The sequence below is a fragment of the Apium graveolens genome, chromosome 6 (genome assembly GCF_009905375.1).
Source record: "Apium graveolens cultivar Ventura chromosome 6, ASM990537v1, whole genome shotgun sequence".
Classification (NCBI taxonomy): Eukaryota; Viridiplantae; Streptophyta; class Magnoliopsida; order Apiales; family Apiaceae; genus Apium; species Apium graveolens.
The window spans coordinates 175,056,481-175,074,546 of NC_133652.1; positions in this window are offsets into that span (position 1 = coordinate 175,056,481).

Below are 18,066 nucleotides of genomic sequence, written 5' to 3' on the forward strand. Positions count from 1 at the left end.
TTATTTTTATTATAAAAATTCGTTTTTAATTTCTGAAAATTCTAAAAATTATTATTTTAATTCCGAAAATTATTTTTAATTCACAAATAAATCTGAATTAATTAGTTAATTAATTTCAGTTAATTTTTAATTGATTAATTAGTCAATTAATTCGAAAATTAATTGATTAATTGATTTAATTAATTATTAATTGATTTTTAATTAATTATTTAATTAGATTTAATTATTAAAAATGATTTAAAAATTCTGAAAAATAGTTTCGAGCTTTAAAATATTATTCTAAATTATTTTCAAGGCTCGATAATTATTCTAAAATTGTTTCGGAGCCAGAATTGGTCAACCGAACCCTGTTTATTAACCCGAAATTGATCCAACGACCCGTTTTAATTCCGAAAAATGTTTTAAAAATTATTTTAAATACCCGAAAGCACATTTATGACCCGAGACTTCTTTATAAATGATATGTCATTGATTACGTGATGTATTATGTGCTATACGTGACCTGTTGTTTGACTATCGGTCTATATATTCGGTGTTTACTTCGTTATTGCATAGATTTCAATCCGTTAATCGAATTTGGGTAAAACGAAGGGTAGATAGAAGTGTGTGTTGAATAGAACTCTATGAGTTGATGATTGATAGATACTTATGATATGTGAGCAGAAAAGGCAAGACGTAGGAAAGGAAAATAGATAGTTGAAGAGTAAGACGGTTGTGATTGGAAGTCAGTGCAGAGTAGTAAGCTAATACCAGGCAAGTGTTCTGAACTTTCTCGAGACATTGTAATTCTTGATAGTCTTGTTGACATTGCAAGTGCTTTGAAGCACGGAAACCTAAACCCTGATTTCAGTTATTGTTCTTGAGCCATGAACCATATTCTTTCTAAGCCATTGATTATTGTAAACCCAAACTCGAACCTCAAGTATACGATACTATTCCATAAATACATGCAAACAAAATCCCAAACACTGAACTGAATTACTTGTACATTCAACCATTGTATCCTATGCTTTGAGAGCCCAAATCTTTGAAACCCTGAAATATTGATTCTTTTGTTATCAAATTCTTTCATTACCCAGCGTTCAAGCTTTTAAACTACTTATTTGATCCTTACAAAGATTGAAAACCTTTCATTGTTAAACACTCATTGTTGTTAATGATTTTGGTTATTGTTTATTATTGCATATTCTGTTATTATGTTATAATTGGATTGTTTTTATAAAATTGTGGACCAGATTCGTGGTCAGACCATATAATGGTCAAGTTAGGCCAATGTGTGCCTTGGATCCAGTAGTTAGAGCAATGCTGTGTGCCTTGCTCGGGGTTAGTGCGTGACTGATCAGCAGCCTAACCTTGGCTTTTAAATTAAAAGTATAATATCCAATTCTAAATCATAATCCAATGTTCACTTGATATCATAATCATAGTCACCTGATGATCATTATTCTCAGTTTTGTCATTTTGACTTGCTGAGCTAGTTAGCTCATTCGTGCGATGTTGGTTATATTCTTTCCAGTTAAAAAGGAACCAGTTGGTAGCGAGGATCCCCAGTCCAGCGTGAGAGCTAGGGGTTCAGGCTGAGGAAGCTGAGCTAGTAGGCTTCTTTTGGGATAATTTAAGTTTGTAAAAGTTTGTATTAATGTTTGATACTCAGTGTGAGTTTGAAATAGTTAGGATTTGAACGGTTTGTAATATATTAGTGTATTTGGCTTGTGTGCATACTTTAACCTGTTGTGGTCCGTGGTAGTTGATAAGTAGGGTCACTGCATATATTATTATTATCTTTATTATTGTTATAAGCAGGTTATAATTAAGATGTGTGTGTGGACCCCAAACTTCTGACCCGGGTTTGGAGGGCGCCACAGGTTTGGTATCAGAGCTACAGGTTATAAGTCACTGACACAAGCCTAGGATAACGGGAATGGGTAGAGGGTTAAGATTAGAAGTAAGGCATAGGATGAGAGAACATTGAGAGGTTGAGTGCTTCGGTATATTAGGTATTAGTATAGTTTGCGTTATGGAACGAGATTCTTATATTACGATATAATTTCAGATAGCAGAGATGGCCGACTCTTTTGTTCCTGTATCAGCTGATCACTCAGAGCCTTCAGTTGGAGCACCAACATCGGATCCACGTCCTATGATTCCACCAGCATTGGCTATTCTACCTCCACCGGTATTGCAGCCCGTACCATTGCAGGCTATTCCACCTCCAGGCATGAGGCCACCTGTCAGAGGACCCCCACCAGCTGATTCAGATTCCACTGGGCATTCAGTAGCGAGTGCCCCATTACAGTCTACATTGCCCCCAGTTCCTTATTACCGGTATGAGGCTCTTCTATTGGAGCGTAATTCCTTGTTGGCTCAGATTAGAGAGTTACAGCATATTATCAGGACTACAGATGTTAATCGTGGTGTGAGGGAGCTTCGAGAGGAGATTCATGTGACCCAGAGGGTTCTTGAGGCTAGGTTACATGGAGCTACACTACCTGGCAGGGGCCCTGATGCACTGCTGGGCTGGGCTACTGAGGTGATGGAGGACTTTGAGAGGCTAGCAGGACCAGAGTTTCCTTGGAGCTGAGTTAGAGATTTTGAGATGAAGATGCTGAGTAGTGTTGTATGGTTATGTAGTATGGACAGTAGTGTGTAGTGTGTATCAGAAGACTTTTGAGTTGTATTTATAGACTAGCGATGCTGACTAGTGAGTAGGTTGTTGTACCCTTTCTGCTTTTACTTTTGAAGCGTCTTTACGCTTGTACTACCTAAAACTTTTGATCTATATATCAGTACCTTTTCCTTTCCAACACTGTCATTTATTCTATTGCACCTGTTTTACCTTACCTTATTTATTGCACCAGCTATACCCTGTGATACCATGTACCCTGTTTTCCATAACTGTTTATATTCTGTAAAGAAGCATGCAATTTACTTAGTTACAACTGTTTTCAAAAAGAGATATTCCTGTTTTACAAAACTTTTCTTTTATGCAAATATTTGATTCAAAAGCTAAATAAATTGATTGATTCTTTACAGAAAATGCCTCCCAAAAGAAATACCCGCACCAACACCCAGAATGAAGAAACCAACAACAACAACAATAACAATCAAAATGATATAAACCAGAATGTGAACCCAGGACCCATAGACCCAGCAATAGCCCAGATTCTTCAAATCTTGGCCCAACAAACAGTTCACCTGGCACAACAACAGCAGAGACAGACCAATCCCCAGGTAACTTTCAAAACTTTTCAGGCAATAAACCCACCAGAATTCAAGGGTTCCTTAGAGCCAATTGAAGCAAATGTTTGGTTAAAGAAAATAGAAAAGGCATTTGCCTTAGTGAAAGTGAAAGAGGAACAGAAGGTTGAGTTTGCAAGTTACTATCTGAAGAATGAGGCCACCTATTGGTGGGAAATGGTGAAGACATTGGAAGGCACAGATGTTATTAGTTGGGAAAGGTTCAAGGAATTGTTTTTAGAAAAGTATTTTCCTCAGTTTGTTCAGGATCAAATGGAGCTGAAGTTTTTAGAGTTAAAGCAAGGGAATATGTCGGTAGCAGATTATGAAGGGAAGTTTGAGGAATTATCAAGGTATGTGCCGTCGTATGTTGATACTGATAGAAAGAAAGCTAAGAGATTCCAGCAAGGCTTGAAGCCATGGATCAGGGGGAAAGTAGCTATTTTTGAATTGGATACCTACGCCGGGGTTGTACAGAAAGCTATGATCGCAGAGACAGAGAGTGAGATGTTCCCGAAAGATAAGGAAAGCAAGAAAAGGAAAGTTGAGGGAAGTGAGGGTCAGTCACAAACAGGAAAGTTTCCAAATTTTAAGAAGGGCAAGTTTCAGCCAGGGAGAAATTTTAATTTTAGGAGACAAAATGCAGGAGACGGAGGCCAGGGCAATCGTCCAGCTAATGTGAATCCGCCGAATCAGTTGAGATTAACTTTTCCAGATTGTCAAGTATGTGGAAAGAAGCATGGAGGAGTTTGTAACAAGTTGAATGTGGTATGTTTTAAATGCAACCAGAAAGGGCACTACTCGAGGGAGTGCCGAAATCAGCCAGCAAATAAGGATCAGCCTATCCGCAATCCAGCAGTGAAGGTTCCAGTCATTGGATTTACATGCTTTAAATGTGGGAAGCCAGGACATATGGCCAGGGATTGCAAGACACCAGCCCCAGTCAGTAATGCATTGAGGATTATGGGATCTACCCCAACAGTGAATGAGACTTCAAGGGCTAGAGTTTTTGACATGTCGATGAAGGATGCGATCCAGGATACGGATGTCGTGGCAGGTACGCTTAATGTGAATTCTTTATGTGCCAAAGTGTTAATAGACTCGGGAGCAACTCGATCGTTTGTTTCACAAGATTTTATTAGTAAATTAAACTGTCCAGTTGAGTGCTTAAATGAAATAATGACTGTGGAATTAGCAAATCAAGAACGTGTAACTGTAAACCAAGTTTGTGGAAATTGTGAGATTGAGATTTCTGGTAGTATGTTTTGTGTAGATTTGATACCATTTAAGTTAGGAGAATTTGATGTGATATTAGGGATGGATTGGTTATCTAAGCATGATGCTCAGATAGATTGTCGAAATAAGAAAGTAATGGTGAAAACGCCAGACGAAAGAATAGTAACGTTTAAGGGACAGAAGCAGGTAAAGAAGTTTTTAACGATGATTCAAGCCAAGAAGTTACTACGGCAAGGATGCGAGCATTTCGTAGCATACGTGATTGACAAAAGTCAGGAGCCAGCAAAACTTGAAGATATCCCAGTAGTGAATGAATTTCCAGACGTATTTCCCGATGAATTGCCAGGACTTCCTCCAGATAGAGAAATTGAATTTGCGATCGACTTAGCACCTGGAACAGAACCAGTATCCAAAGCCCCGTACAGAATGGCGCCTGTTGAGATGAAAGAGCTAGCAAAGCAATTGCAGGAATTGTTAGAAAAGGAGTAATCAAACCCAGCGTATCCCCGTGGGGAGCCCCGGTATTATTTGTCAAGAAGAAAGATGGAAGCATGAGACTGTGCATTGACTATAGGGAACTCAACAAGCTGACAATCAAGAACAAGTATCCGTTACCCAGAATCGATAATCTGTTTGACCAATTGAAGGGAGCCAAGTACTTCTCCAAAATTGATTTAAGATCGGGATATCATCAACTAAAGATCAAGCCAGAAGATATACCAAAGATAGCTTTCAGAACAAGGTATGGACATTACGAGTTTTTAGTGATGTCTTTTGGATTGACCAACGCCCCAGCAGCGTTTATGGACCTGATGAACAGAATTTTCAAGGAATATTTGGACAAGTTCGTTATAGTATTTATAGACGATATTTTGATCTATTCAAAGACGGAGGAGGATCATGCGGAACATTTAAGGACAACTTTGGAGATTTTAAGGAAAAAGAAGTTATATGCTAAATTGTCGAAGTGTGAGTTTTGGCTACAAGAAGTTCAGTTCTTAGGACACATAGTCAGTAACGAAGGGATCAAAGTGGACCCAGCAAAGATCGAGGCAATTACGAATTGGGAAAGACCGAGAACACCCACTGAGGTAAGAAGTTTCTTGGGATTGGCAGGATATTATCGACGATTCGTTCAGAATTTCTCAAGGATTGCCACACCATTAACAAAGCTTACACGAAAGAATGAAAAGTTTATATGGAATGACAAGTGCGAAGAAAGTTTTCAGGAATTGAAGCGGAGATTAATCACAACACCTGTTTTGTCACTTCCAGACAATCAAGGGAATTTCGTAATTTATAGCGATGCTTCCTACAAAGGATTAGGATGTGTTCTTATGCAGCACGACAAGGTGATTGCGTATGCGTCAAGGCAATTGAAACCACACGAACAAAAGTATCCTACTCATGACTTGGAGCTAGCAGCTATAGTTTTTGCTTTGAAGATTTGGAGACATTATCTGTATGGAGAAAAGTGTGAGATTTTCACGGATCACAAAAGTTTGAAATATATATTTACCCAGAAGGAACTTAATATGAGGCAAAGGAGATGGTTAGAATTGATCAAGGATTATGATTGCTCGATTAATTATCATCCCGGTAAGGCGAATGTGGTGGCAGACGCATTAAGTTGGAAGGAAAAGTTAAATGAATTATCAGTACCTGAAGATATATATAAGGAATTTCAGAAATTGGAATTGGAAATTAGAGTTTGCGAGCCTGAGAAAGCGAAAGTGTACAGTATCACTTTCCAGCCGGAGTTGTTGGAGAAAATAAAGAAATGTCAGAAAGATGTAATGGATCAAGATATAAATCGTTTGATAGGTGAAGAATTATGCACGCAGAAGGATGATCAAGGCATTTTGAGATTTTCATCTAGAATCTGGATTCCACCAATGACGGAGTTAAAGAATGAAATTTTATAAGAAGCACATAGTTCAAGATATTCCATCCATCCAGGGAGTACCAAAATGTACAGAGATTTAAAGAAGAATTATTGGTGGCCAGATATGAAGAGGGAAATTGCGGAATGGGTTAGCAAATGTTATACCTGTCAGAGAGTTAAAGTAGAGCATCAAAGACCAAGCGGATTGCTACAACCATTGGAGATTCCAGAGTGGAAGTGGGAACATATTACCATGGATTTCATAGTTGGATTACCAAGGACAAGAGCTAATCATGATGCCATTTGGGTTATAGTGGATAGACTTACCAAGTCAGCTCATTTTCTGCCTATAAATGAAAGATTTTCGCTCGACAAGTCGGTCCATATGTACCTAAAAGAAATTGTAGTTTGTCATGGAGTTCCAGTGTCTATCGTATCTGATCGAGATCCAAGGTTTAATTCAAGATTCTGGAAGAGTTTTCAAGAATGTTTGGGAATAAGACTGAATATGAGTACGGCTTATCACCCCCAAACGGATGGCCAAACTGAAAGAACGATCCAGACAATCGAGGATATGTTACGTGTTTGTGCTATTGATTTCAAAGGAAGTTGGGACGAACATTTACCCCTGGTAGAGTTTGCTTACAACAACAGTTATCATGCCAGCATTGGAATGCCACCTTATGAAGCCCTTTATGGACGCAAATGTAGATCTCCATTATATTGGAACGAAGTAGGAGAACACAAAATACTCGGACCTGAATTGGTGCAACAGACAAAGGAAGTTGTTGAAATTATCCAGAAGAGATTAATAGCCGCACAAAATCGTCAGAGGAGATATGCAGACCAGTCAAGGAAAGACATGGAATTTGAAGAAGGGAGCTTGGTATTATTAAAAGTATCACCGTGGAAAGGACTAACGAGGTTTGGGAAGAAAGGGAAGCTAAGCCCAAGATATGTCGGACCTTTTGAGATCCTAAAGAGCATTGGCAAAGTCGCTTACGAATTGGCGTTACCTCCGCACATGGGGTACATTCACAATGTTTTTCATGTATCGATGCTCAAGAAATATAATCCAGACTCCAGGCATGTAATAGAATATGAGCCAATAGAGCTTCAGGAAGATTTATCATATGTAGAGAATCCAATAGAGATTTTAGAGGAAAAAGAGAAAGTATTGAGGAATAAAGTGATAAAGTTAGTAAGAGTATTGTGGAGAAACCCAAAGGTTGAAGAGTCAACCTGGGAGTTAGAAAGTGATATGAGAGAAAAGTATCCTCATTTGTTTTCTTAGGAGATTCTGAGGACAGAATCCTTTTAAGGGGGGAAGGATGTAATATCCGGGATATATCGTGTAATTATTTTCGATATTAAATAATTATTATGTGTGTTCAGTATCTATTTTGTGAGTTAATTGTTAAGTGATATATGTACTTGAATATTCAAAAATAATATTAATTGAGTATTTTAATTTTTATATGTCCAAAATAAAATATAGATAATTGTCATATCTTCCTAATTATTTTTATGTTGATTTATAGATTTATAAGAATCATATGAAATTTTTTAAAATCTTTTTCCGGGTAATTAAAATTTATTTTATAAAAACGGGAACCAACTGACGTCAACCGTTGTTACGTTTTTGGAACCCGAAACTCTTCCGAGAACTCCTTCCTAACCTAATTGTAATATTCCGAGCATTTTCCATGTTTCGACTTTTTCGATCCCGCGTACGGTTTGTCCTGCGCGGGTCCCGGCACAACATTTTCGATACAATATTCGTTTCGGTATATTAATAAAACCCGTATTTTCGATAAACGGGAGCTTTTTATTAAACTATCCCAATTATCACTTCGTAGTACGTGTAACTGGGTGCTGAGACCAAGACCGCAGTACAAGCTGTACTGATTTGGATAATTATCCCGAAAACCGATACCGTTTGGATCAGTTTTTATAAATAAACGTACCATTTTATATCCGGAATGATCCAACGGGATACTAATTTTCCGTAATTATAAATAGCCTTTTACCGTATTTTATTTCGTATAAAAATCAATTGCAGACAGATAATTATATAATTTTACAGAGAAAAATCTTATATTCATAAACTGTTCTAAGAATCAAACAGCAAAACGAAGGCGTTACCGATCTCTGTTTTTAAAGCTTGAGTAACCAAAACGAAGGATTTGAGCTGTTCTATCAGATTCTGAGCTTTGTTTCACTGCAGAATCAAGGTTATTTTTTTAAAAATTTATTTATTTTTGAATTTATTTTATTAAAAATATGAATTTTTGTTCGGATGATTGTTTGTATGATTTGATGATTGCATGTTGTAGAGTTTGTTTTCCTGATGATTTTCATATGTCATACGTCTGATTTGGAGTTCAATAACATGTTCAAATTTGAGTTTGATTTTCGAATTTTAAAATTAGGGTTTATAACCCGTATGAATGTTCTTAATTGAAATTTGGGGGTTCTTATTCTGTGATAGATTGATGATGTGTTATAGTGGGTTGTGTTCTCCGGCGAACCCGACTGTTTTCCGGCGAAGAGCTGGAAAATTACAGTTTGGTACCCCAACTTTTGAAAACGATGCAGTTAGGTCCCTGAGGTTTGCAGACTTTGCAAATTTAGGATTCCTGTTTATAAAATGTTTAAAAATCATATTTCTTATTTATTTTTATTATAAAAATTCATTTTTAATTTCTGAAAATTCTAAAAATTATTATTTTAATTCCGAAAATTATTTTTAATTCACAAATAAATCTGAATTAATTAGTTAATTAATTTCAGTTAATTTTTAATTGATTAATTAGTCAATTAATTAGTCAATTAATTGATTAATTGATTTAATTAATTATTAATTGATTTTTAATTAATTATTTAATTAGATTTAATTATTAAAAATGATTTAAAAATTCTGAAAAATAGTTTCGAGCTTTAAAATATTATTCTAAAGTATTTTCAAGGCTCGATAATTATTATAAAATTGTTTCGGAGCCAGAATTGGTCAACCGAACCCTGTTTATTAACCCGAAATTGATCCAACGACCCGTTTTAATTCTGAAAAATGTTTTAAAAATTATTTTAAATACCCGAAAGCACATTTATGACCCGAGACTTCTTTATAAATGATATGTCATTGATTACGTGATGTATTATGTGTTATACGTGACCTGTTGTTTGACTATCGGTCTATATATTCGGTGTTTACTTCGTTATTACATAGATTTCAATCCGTTAATCGGATTTGGTAAAACGAAGGGTAGATAGAAGTGTGTGTTGAATAGAACTCTATGAGTTGATGATTGATAGATACTTATGATATGTGAGCAGAAAAGGCAAGACGTAGGAAAGGAAAACAGATAGTTGAAGAGTAAGACGGTTGTGATTGGAAGTCAGTGCAGAGTAGTAAGCTAATACCAGGCAAGTGTTCTGAACTTTCTCGAGACATTGTAATTCTTGATAGTCTTGTTGACATTGCAAGTGCTTTGAAGCACGGAAACCTAAACCCTGATTTCAGTTATTGTTCTTGAGCCATGAACCATATTCTTTCTAAGCCATTGATTATTGTAAACCCAAACTCGAACCTCAATTATACGATACTATTCCATAAATACATGCAAACAAAATCCCAAACAATGAACTGAATTACTTGTACATTCAACCATTGTATCCTATGCTTTGAGAGCCCAAATCTTTGAAACCCTGAAATATTGATTCTTTTGTTATCAAATTCTTTCATTACCCAGCATTCAAGCTTTTAAACTACTTATTTGATCCTTACAAAGATTGAAAACCTTTCATTGTTAAACACTCATTGTTGTTAATGATTTTGGTTATTGTTTATTATTGCATATTCTGTTATTATGTTAGAATTGGATTGTTTTTATAAAATTGTGGACCAGATTCGTGGTCAGACCATATAATGGTCAAGTTAGGCCAATGTGTGCCTTGGATCCAGTAGTTAGAGCAATGTTGTGTGCCTTGCTCGGGGTTAGTGCGTGACTGATCAGCAGCCTAACCTTGGCTTTTAAATTAAAAGTATAATATCCAATTCTAAATCATAATCCAATGTTCACTTGATATCATAATCATAGTCACCTGATGATCATTATTCTCAGTTTTGTCATTTTGACTTGCTGAGCTAGTTAGCTCATTTGTGCGATCTTGTTTATATTCTTTCCAGTTAAAAAGGAACCAGTTGGTAGCGAGGATCCCCAGTCCAGCGCGAGAGCTAGGGGTTCAGGCTGAGGAAGCTGAGCTAGTAGGCTTCTTTTGGGATAATTTAAGTTTGTAAAAGTTTGTATTAATGTTTGATACTCAGTGTGAGTTTGAAATAGTTGGGATTTGAACGGTTTATAATATATTAGTGTGTTTGGCTTGTATGCATACTTTAACCTGTTGTGGTCCGTGGTAGTTGATAAGTAGGGTCACTGCATATATTATTATTATCTTTATTATTGTTATAAGCAGGTTATAATTAAGATGTGTGTGGACCCCAAACTTCTGACCCGGGTTTGGAGGGCGCCACAGGGAACTTACTGATTTGAAGATGCTCTTGGATTGAGATGGGGTAATCTGGAAAAATGGAATTATTGTTGCCCGTGATTGGAGAGCTCGACGATGTTTGTTGAGAAACTGAAAGTGTTAAAAGGAAAAAGAAATACACAAATGGGTCTTATATAGGCACCCAAAATAAATTCAGAAAGGCGACATTTCGCGGTTTTTAAAATAGACGTCCCAGATTAAAACGGTTGAGATTCAATGGCTGAGATTGAGCCATGAAACGGCGTGCCAAGCTTGACACAAGATTGCCATGTGTACGAACGAAGATGTTAGGTCACACACAATGTAGAAAGGGGTTGAATACAGTGTTTAGCACAATCAAATCGAATATGAGAACTCAAGTAACAGAAAACAGATTTTATTCAACACAATAAAATCTGTTATAATATGGAACTGTCCTATCTCAGTGATGAACAAATTATCACGAGAGCTGCTAGGGTTACAAAGAATAATAACTTCGATAATGATAACACTTATAGTGTAAACCCTATGCCTGTATTTATATACTACATAGTTACAAGATAAATTCTAATTGATATGGAATATAATTCTGCTTCCTAAAATATATCAACTAGTTATCTTTTCTTCCAAGTATTCTATTCTTCATAGAATTCTTTCTTCATGCATAATTCTTTCTGTCTTAGTCTCGATCTTCTTTCCTTTCAATCAGTCGCCTGTCTTATCTGAAAGTCATCTTAAGTCCTGATATTATCTCCTGATAAATATCTTCTGATCACTTAAGTTCTGATAACCTAAGTTCTGATATCTTAAGTTCTGTCTTCAGTATAAGTGCTGATTTCCAGTTAAGTACTGATTTGTCCTGTTAAGTAAGATCTGAAAACTAAACACAAATCATATTACACATGACATTATCAAATATATCTAACAATCTCCCCCAACTTGTAAGTTAGCATAATATACAAGTTCAAAAGATATTTGATGATGTCAAAAACATTAAGTACAAATGCATGAGAATTTGACTAGATAACTACAACTTACAGTCCTTTCAGCTTTACCATCTTAAACTTCTAATAACAGCTTCAGTCTATATACACTTTAGAATTTAAGCAGTTGTAGATCTTTGACTTGGCTTCAATTTTTGATCTTTTTGATATCAGGAGTTGTTCTGAGATAGTTCTTCAATAAACATCTCTCAGCATATTCAAGTTCATTAACTATTCTCCTTTTAGCATTTATCAATTCAGCTGTATCTTCTCCGGTTTGAAAAATAGCTGCTCTGAGATCATTTATCTTAGCTTTTCTTATCTCCTGATCTAGTCTGATCAGATATGCCTTGTCGGACTCTAGATTGAATTCCACAGCTTTATAACCCAGAAAAGTAGTAATAATCTTAGCAGAGTTAGGCTTCATTTCGACAATATCACTTCTGTGATCTCTGTACTTGGGACAGTATGTGCTGTCAGACTTTACAGAATAATGCTTCTTTTGTCTTTGAATTTGAGACTTTAAATACACTACAGCACTATCTGTTAATCTGTCTTTCACTTGAAGTAGGAATAAAACATGTTCCAGTTCCTCAAAATACTTCAGTGGTATAGCATTCTGCTTAATCTGGTATACCCTTCCATCTGTCATAAAATTTAATAAGATATGTTCTTTCAAAAAGGTATGGTAAACCATTTGTACAGATTCAAGTCGATTCAATCTTTCAGGAGTTGCCCCAACACCTGGTTCACTTAAGGAAGTCGGATCATTGGTAGTGTTATATACTCTTCTTTCATCAGAACTACCCAACCCAGATTTATCTCTTGCTTCCTTTCCTGTAACAACTCTTGCTTCAAAACCACTTGTTGCAGTCTTCAAAGGTTGAGTCTGTTTAGCTTTGGTGAATCCTGGTAGGAGTATCTTTGAAGGTTTAACATGAGCAATGTCAGAGGTTTTCTTTTCCTTATCTTCTGATATCAAGCCAACTTGAGCTATGTCAGAGGTTGCTTGCTTCACTGTCATATCAGAACTTACTATATCTTGACTCTGAACAACATTAGCCATGTCAGAGGTTGTTTGAAAAATCTTCTTTTGCATCAGAGTAAGATTAGCAGCTTCTTCATCATTAATTATTTCTTCATCCATGACTGGCATATAAACCTTTACAGGTTCATCAACTTTTTCTTTGCCCTTGGACCTTGGATCAATTTCCACTTGTGATTTGACTTTGGTTGCCTCAGAACTTGTTCTTTCCTTTATCACAATACCCTTAGGCTTTGGAAATTTCTTTTCAACAACAGAAGTTTTAGATTTTATCTTGACACCTTCTGCTTTGAGTCTAGCTTCTTCTTCCTTTAGACTCTCAAAGTCCATTCCTGGATTTTCTTTAAGAAATAACTATTTTGAAATTTCTTTATCAAGTTCCAGATGTTCACCAGAACTTATCATTTTACCAGTATCAGAACTTATTCTTATCCCAGTATCAAAACTTGTTCCTTGACTTGTAATTCTAGCTTTACTTGATGAAAATCATTTTCCTTGACCTTGACCTCTACCCTTGTTAGAGTTTCCCTGGTCATCATTTCCATCATCCTTTCCTTTTAGTGTCTGAATAGATTTGCATTTGGACTTAATCACTTTCTCCCCCTTTTTGGCATCAGTAGGTAAAAGAAGAGAGACAAACAATTCCACTGAGGATTGGATCTCATTGAGTTGATTTTGGTGAGAAGCTTGATTCTTCAGAATTTCTTCAATTTGAGTTTGTTGCTTCTCCTGAGTTTTCTCAATGTAGGCAATTCTATCAAAGGCTGGCTTGAAAAATCTGTTCTTTTCAAGTTTCACATTCATCTCTTGCTGGATCAAAGTTTCTTGAATTTTATTCACCTTGGCATGAGTTGTTGATTGTTGACCTTGAAGGTGCCTAGTACTCAATGCAGTAACTCTCAGCTGTGCCTCGAAATCATCATTTATCAGCATTTCATCAGCTTTTGCCAGATGCTCAGTAAGAATCTTTTCAAAAGGAACAAAACTAACTGTTTTCCATTCCTTAGTCCACTCCTTTCCTCTAGGAGTTTCAGTCCAAGGTACCGGTGCTTCCCCTATAACAAACTTCTTAACTAATTCAGCTTTAGTAATTGTTTGTTGAGGTGCATGTCCTGATGGACCAGCTGCATCAACATCTAAAGTAGCAGCAGCTTCACCAGTAATTTCTTCATTAGCAGCATTAGAACTTGTAGTGCATGCAGTATCAGCATCCTCGGATAAAACAGCAGTATGAGAGGCTATAGAGGCTTCATCATCATCCTCTAAATTCTGATCTGCAGCCAGGTTCTGATCCTCATCCAAAATTGATATTGTTGGTGGAGTGAGTTGAATTGGTGGAGCTTCTATGTACAAAACTTCAAGCACAATCAAGTTATGAATATCAATTTCAGCACTTATACCTGGTTCTTCAGTATGTACTAGATCAACTATAGGTGACATATGAGGTGTAGGAATTTTGTCTTGAGCAGTTTCATGTTGTGCAGAAGGAAGTGATTCAATAATAATTGGTTCTGTTGGGATCAGAGATTCCTGATCCCCTTCCTTAGCTGCTTCCACTATATCTGAATCTGACTCAACTATGTCCCTATGAGCTCTCTGTTTCTTTAATTTCTTCAAAGGTGGAGACACTGTAGGATCTTTATCATCAGATTTTAACTTTCTAAGCCTTTTGAGGGGCCTAGAACTCCCAGTTACAGTATCTTTCTGAGAAGAAACCTTCTCAGCTTCTATAACAACAGGTTCTGATATGGGAACCCGTTCCTCAGTATCTGATTCATCTCGCAGAATAAATCTCCTTCTCTTCTATTGAGTCTGAGGTACTTTCTTAGTCTTCTTGGGTTTGGAAGATGAAGGCTGCACTGTAGGATCTGAAGGTTGAGGTTGAGAAGTTTGAGGTGTTTGTGTAGAGGTGGTAGGTGCTGATGGATGAGGTTCGGATGGTTGAACATCAGGATATAGTTCAGTGTATTTAACTGGATCGTAGGTTATTAAGGCTTGTTTGACAAATAAAGGAACTAGGAGGGGTCTTAACACATCCTTATTATTATCAGTAGATAATAAGTCATTAAAAGTTCTTTTAGCTAGTCTGAATGACGAAATTAATTCACTAGCTGATTGGGGCTTATCATCACAACAATAACTATAGATAAGCTGATAGAATCTAGCAAAATAAACAGTATTTCTATCTTCTGTCATTCTATCCCCAATAAAACCTAAGATAGCACTTGCATAATCAAAATCAGTTTGATTTATGAGAGCATACCCGATTTGTTGGCTGAATATGGGAATTGCATCGAAATTAGAACATTTATTTGCAAAAGCCTTGGTTATGCAGTCAAAGAAGAAACTTCATTCCCTCCTTATGTAGGATCTCTTCAACTGACCCAGCTTGGCCAATGTCCTCTCATGACCCAGACTGGCCATCATGTTTTGAAGAACTGGTTCTTTAACAGTAGAATAAACACAGTTCTCAGGCAGCTGCAGTGCTTGTCGAACCGTAGCCAATGTCACGACATGCTCATCCTCCCCTGATGAAAAAATAATACTTGGGGACCCTTGAGCACCACCATCATCATATACCCCGCTTCTCCAGAACTCCAGTACTTAAGTACCAGAGACTGCATCAGGTTCAGTCAGAGCGTACCCAATATCAGAACTAGCAAGAAAGTCCTGAATGAAGTGAAGTTCTGATGGGGCTTCTAACTTGCTAAGAATAGCGGAGAAGTTATTAGGAACAAACTTAGCTCCATCAAAAATTACGTCTTTTGGTGCCATCTCTATAAAAATTAAGTGAATAAGAGAATGTTTGCAAAGTGTTTGTAAAAAGTCCTGAGAGAAAAACAACTTCAGAAAATAAAAGAGAAAGAGAGAGAGAAAGAAAAAGAGATTTAGAATAGAAAAGTAAGTAAAAGATTAGAAAATATTTTATCTCTCATATATATACCCTCTCCACTCAACAGTTGTATTTTTGAAGCATGGGATACACTTTACACCTGGCACCATGTGAACAGTCAGTAAACGGTTAGAAAATGAGTTAATGGACACGTAAAATAAGCAATAATTACCGTGCACATGCGGTTTTTCAGGACATACACGTTAACCACTAACCCATAATGATTATGACTGTTTTATCTCACATTAACCAATATTCTGTAAAAATATAATCGTTCAAGTAATGACCAAAAATAAACCAAGTAAATAAATATTGTCACGTCAGCATCAGAACTTGATTATTTTCAGGATTTAAAAGTCATCAGAATATGGCTCCTTAACTCGAAAAGTAAATGTGTATTCCTGTAATTCTTCACACAAATACTGATATGGTTTCATCAGAACTTAATCATCAGAACTTCCATCAGAACTTATCCTCAGAATTTATGCAATCTAACACATAAACTGTTCATCTAAAACAACATTTATCACCACATTAATTTTCATCATTCATATGGAGTGTATGTGTGTGAATTAAGCTAAATATCAGACAAAGAGTAAAGTCTGATTCACTTCAGTACATCCGAGAAATAAGGCATAACTACGAACTTTACTAAAAATCTGTCATTATTCTGAAGTCTATTAGAATGAGTTCATGCATGAGTCCACCTCAACTGTTTTGTGCTCATTTTATGCATCTATTAAAATTCTATTTTACAGTGGCTTCTCAGTGTAAGTGAGTCACGACTGCTTATCAGAATTTATGCTACTATCAGAGTATTTCTCCAGTAATCATAGAGTGTGAAAAGTCACCAAGAAAATTTTTATTTTGCTTTTCTAATGCATATTTTTAATACCAGCAATGCACTTGGGTCTTCCCTTTCACATTTTTACTCTAGATCTCAAAGGAGTACCTGATTTTTATTTCTTTTCTTTTCTTTTTCTTTTTCTAAGTGAGGCTTATCAGCACTTAGTACATCCACCAGATTTACTAACATAAGAACTTTAACAGATAAGAAGCATTATTCTAGTTTTTGACTTAGTAATAAGATACACAAACTAAACTTAACTAAGCTCAATATCAGAATTTGCTTGTGTTAAAAGTTTTCCACATAAACAATTACTTCAAACATAGTATCTTTAGTATATTAAAGACTACTAGTCCAGCATCTAGCACAGTTATCCTCATTGGATTCAATAGTCACAGAAACATTCATATCACTATCAGAGTTTAGAAATTCACATCAGACAACAATCAACACTTAAGCAATTTTTTAATTTAAGCACAGAATACACAAAGATAGTAATATCTGTAAATACTGATCATAAAGTCTGATATATCATAACATAAACTAAGCAGATTTAGAGAAAGAACCTGAAACCATTCCAAGTTCATTTACCAATCTTGTAAAAGTAGCTTCACACAGTGGTTTTGTGAAGATATCTGCTAGTTGTTGATCTGTGGGAACAAAATGCAATTCTACTGTACCTTCATCCACATGTTCCCTTATGAAGTGGTACCTAATGCTGATGTGCTTTGTCATTGAGTGTTGAACTGGATTACCTGTCATAACAATAGCACTTTGATTATCACAGTAAATAGGGATTTTAGAAAATTCTAACCCATAATCCAGTAACCGATTCTTCATCCAAAGAATCTGTGCACAACAGCTTCCTGCAGCAATGTATTCTACTTCTGCAGTTGATGTGGAAATTGATTTCTGTTTTTTGCTAAACCAAGAAACCAATCTGTCTCCAACAAATTGGCAACTTTCACTTGTGCTTTTCCTGTCAATTTTGCATCCTGCAAAATCTGCATCTGAGTAATCTATTAGCTTAAAGTTTGATTCTCTAGAATACCACAATCCTAGATCAGTTGTACCCTTAAGGTACTTGAAAATTCTTTTCACAGCTATTAAGTGAGGTTCTCTTGGATCTGCTTGAAATCTTGCACAAAGACAGGCAGCATACATGATATGATCAACATATATTTGCACCAAAAGTAAGTCATTTCCATGGTTGAGGTAGAACAATGTTTTGTCAATAGTCCCTCTATTAAATCCACTTTCCAGAAGAAACTGAGCTAATGTCTCATACCATGCTCTTGGAGCTTGCTTAAGGCCATAAAGTGCTTTATCAAGCCTGTAGACATGATTGAGAAATTTGGGATCTACAAAGCCTGAAGGTTGTTCAACATATACCTCTTCTTCTAATTCTCC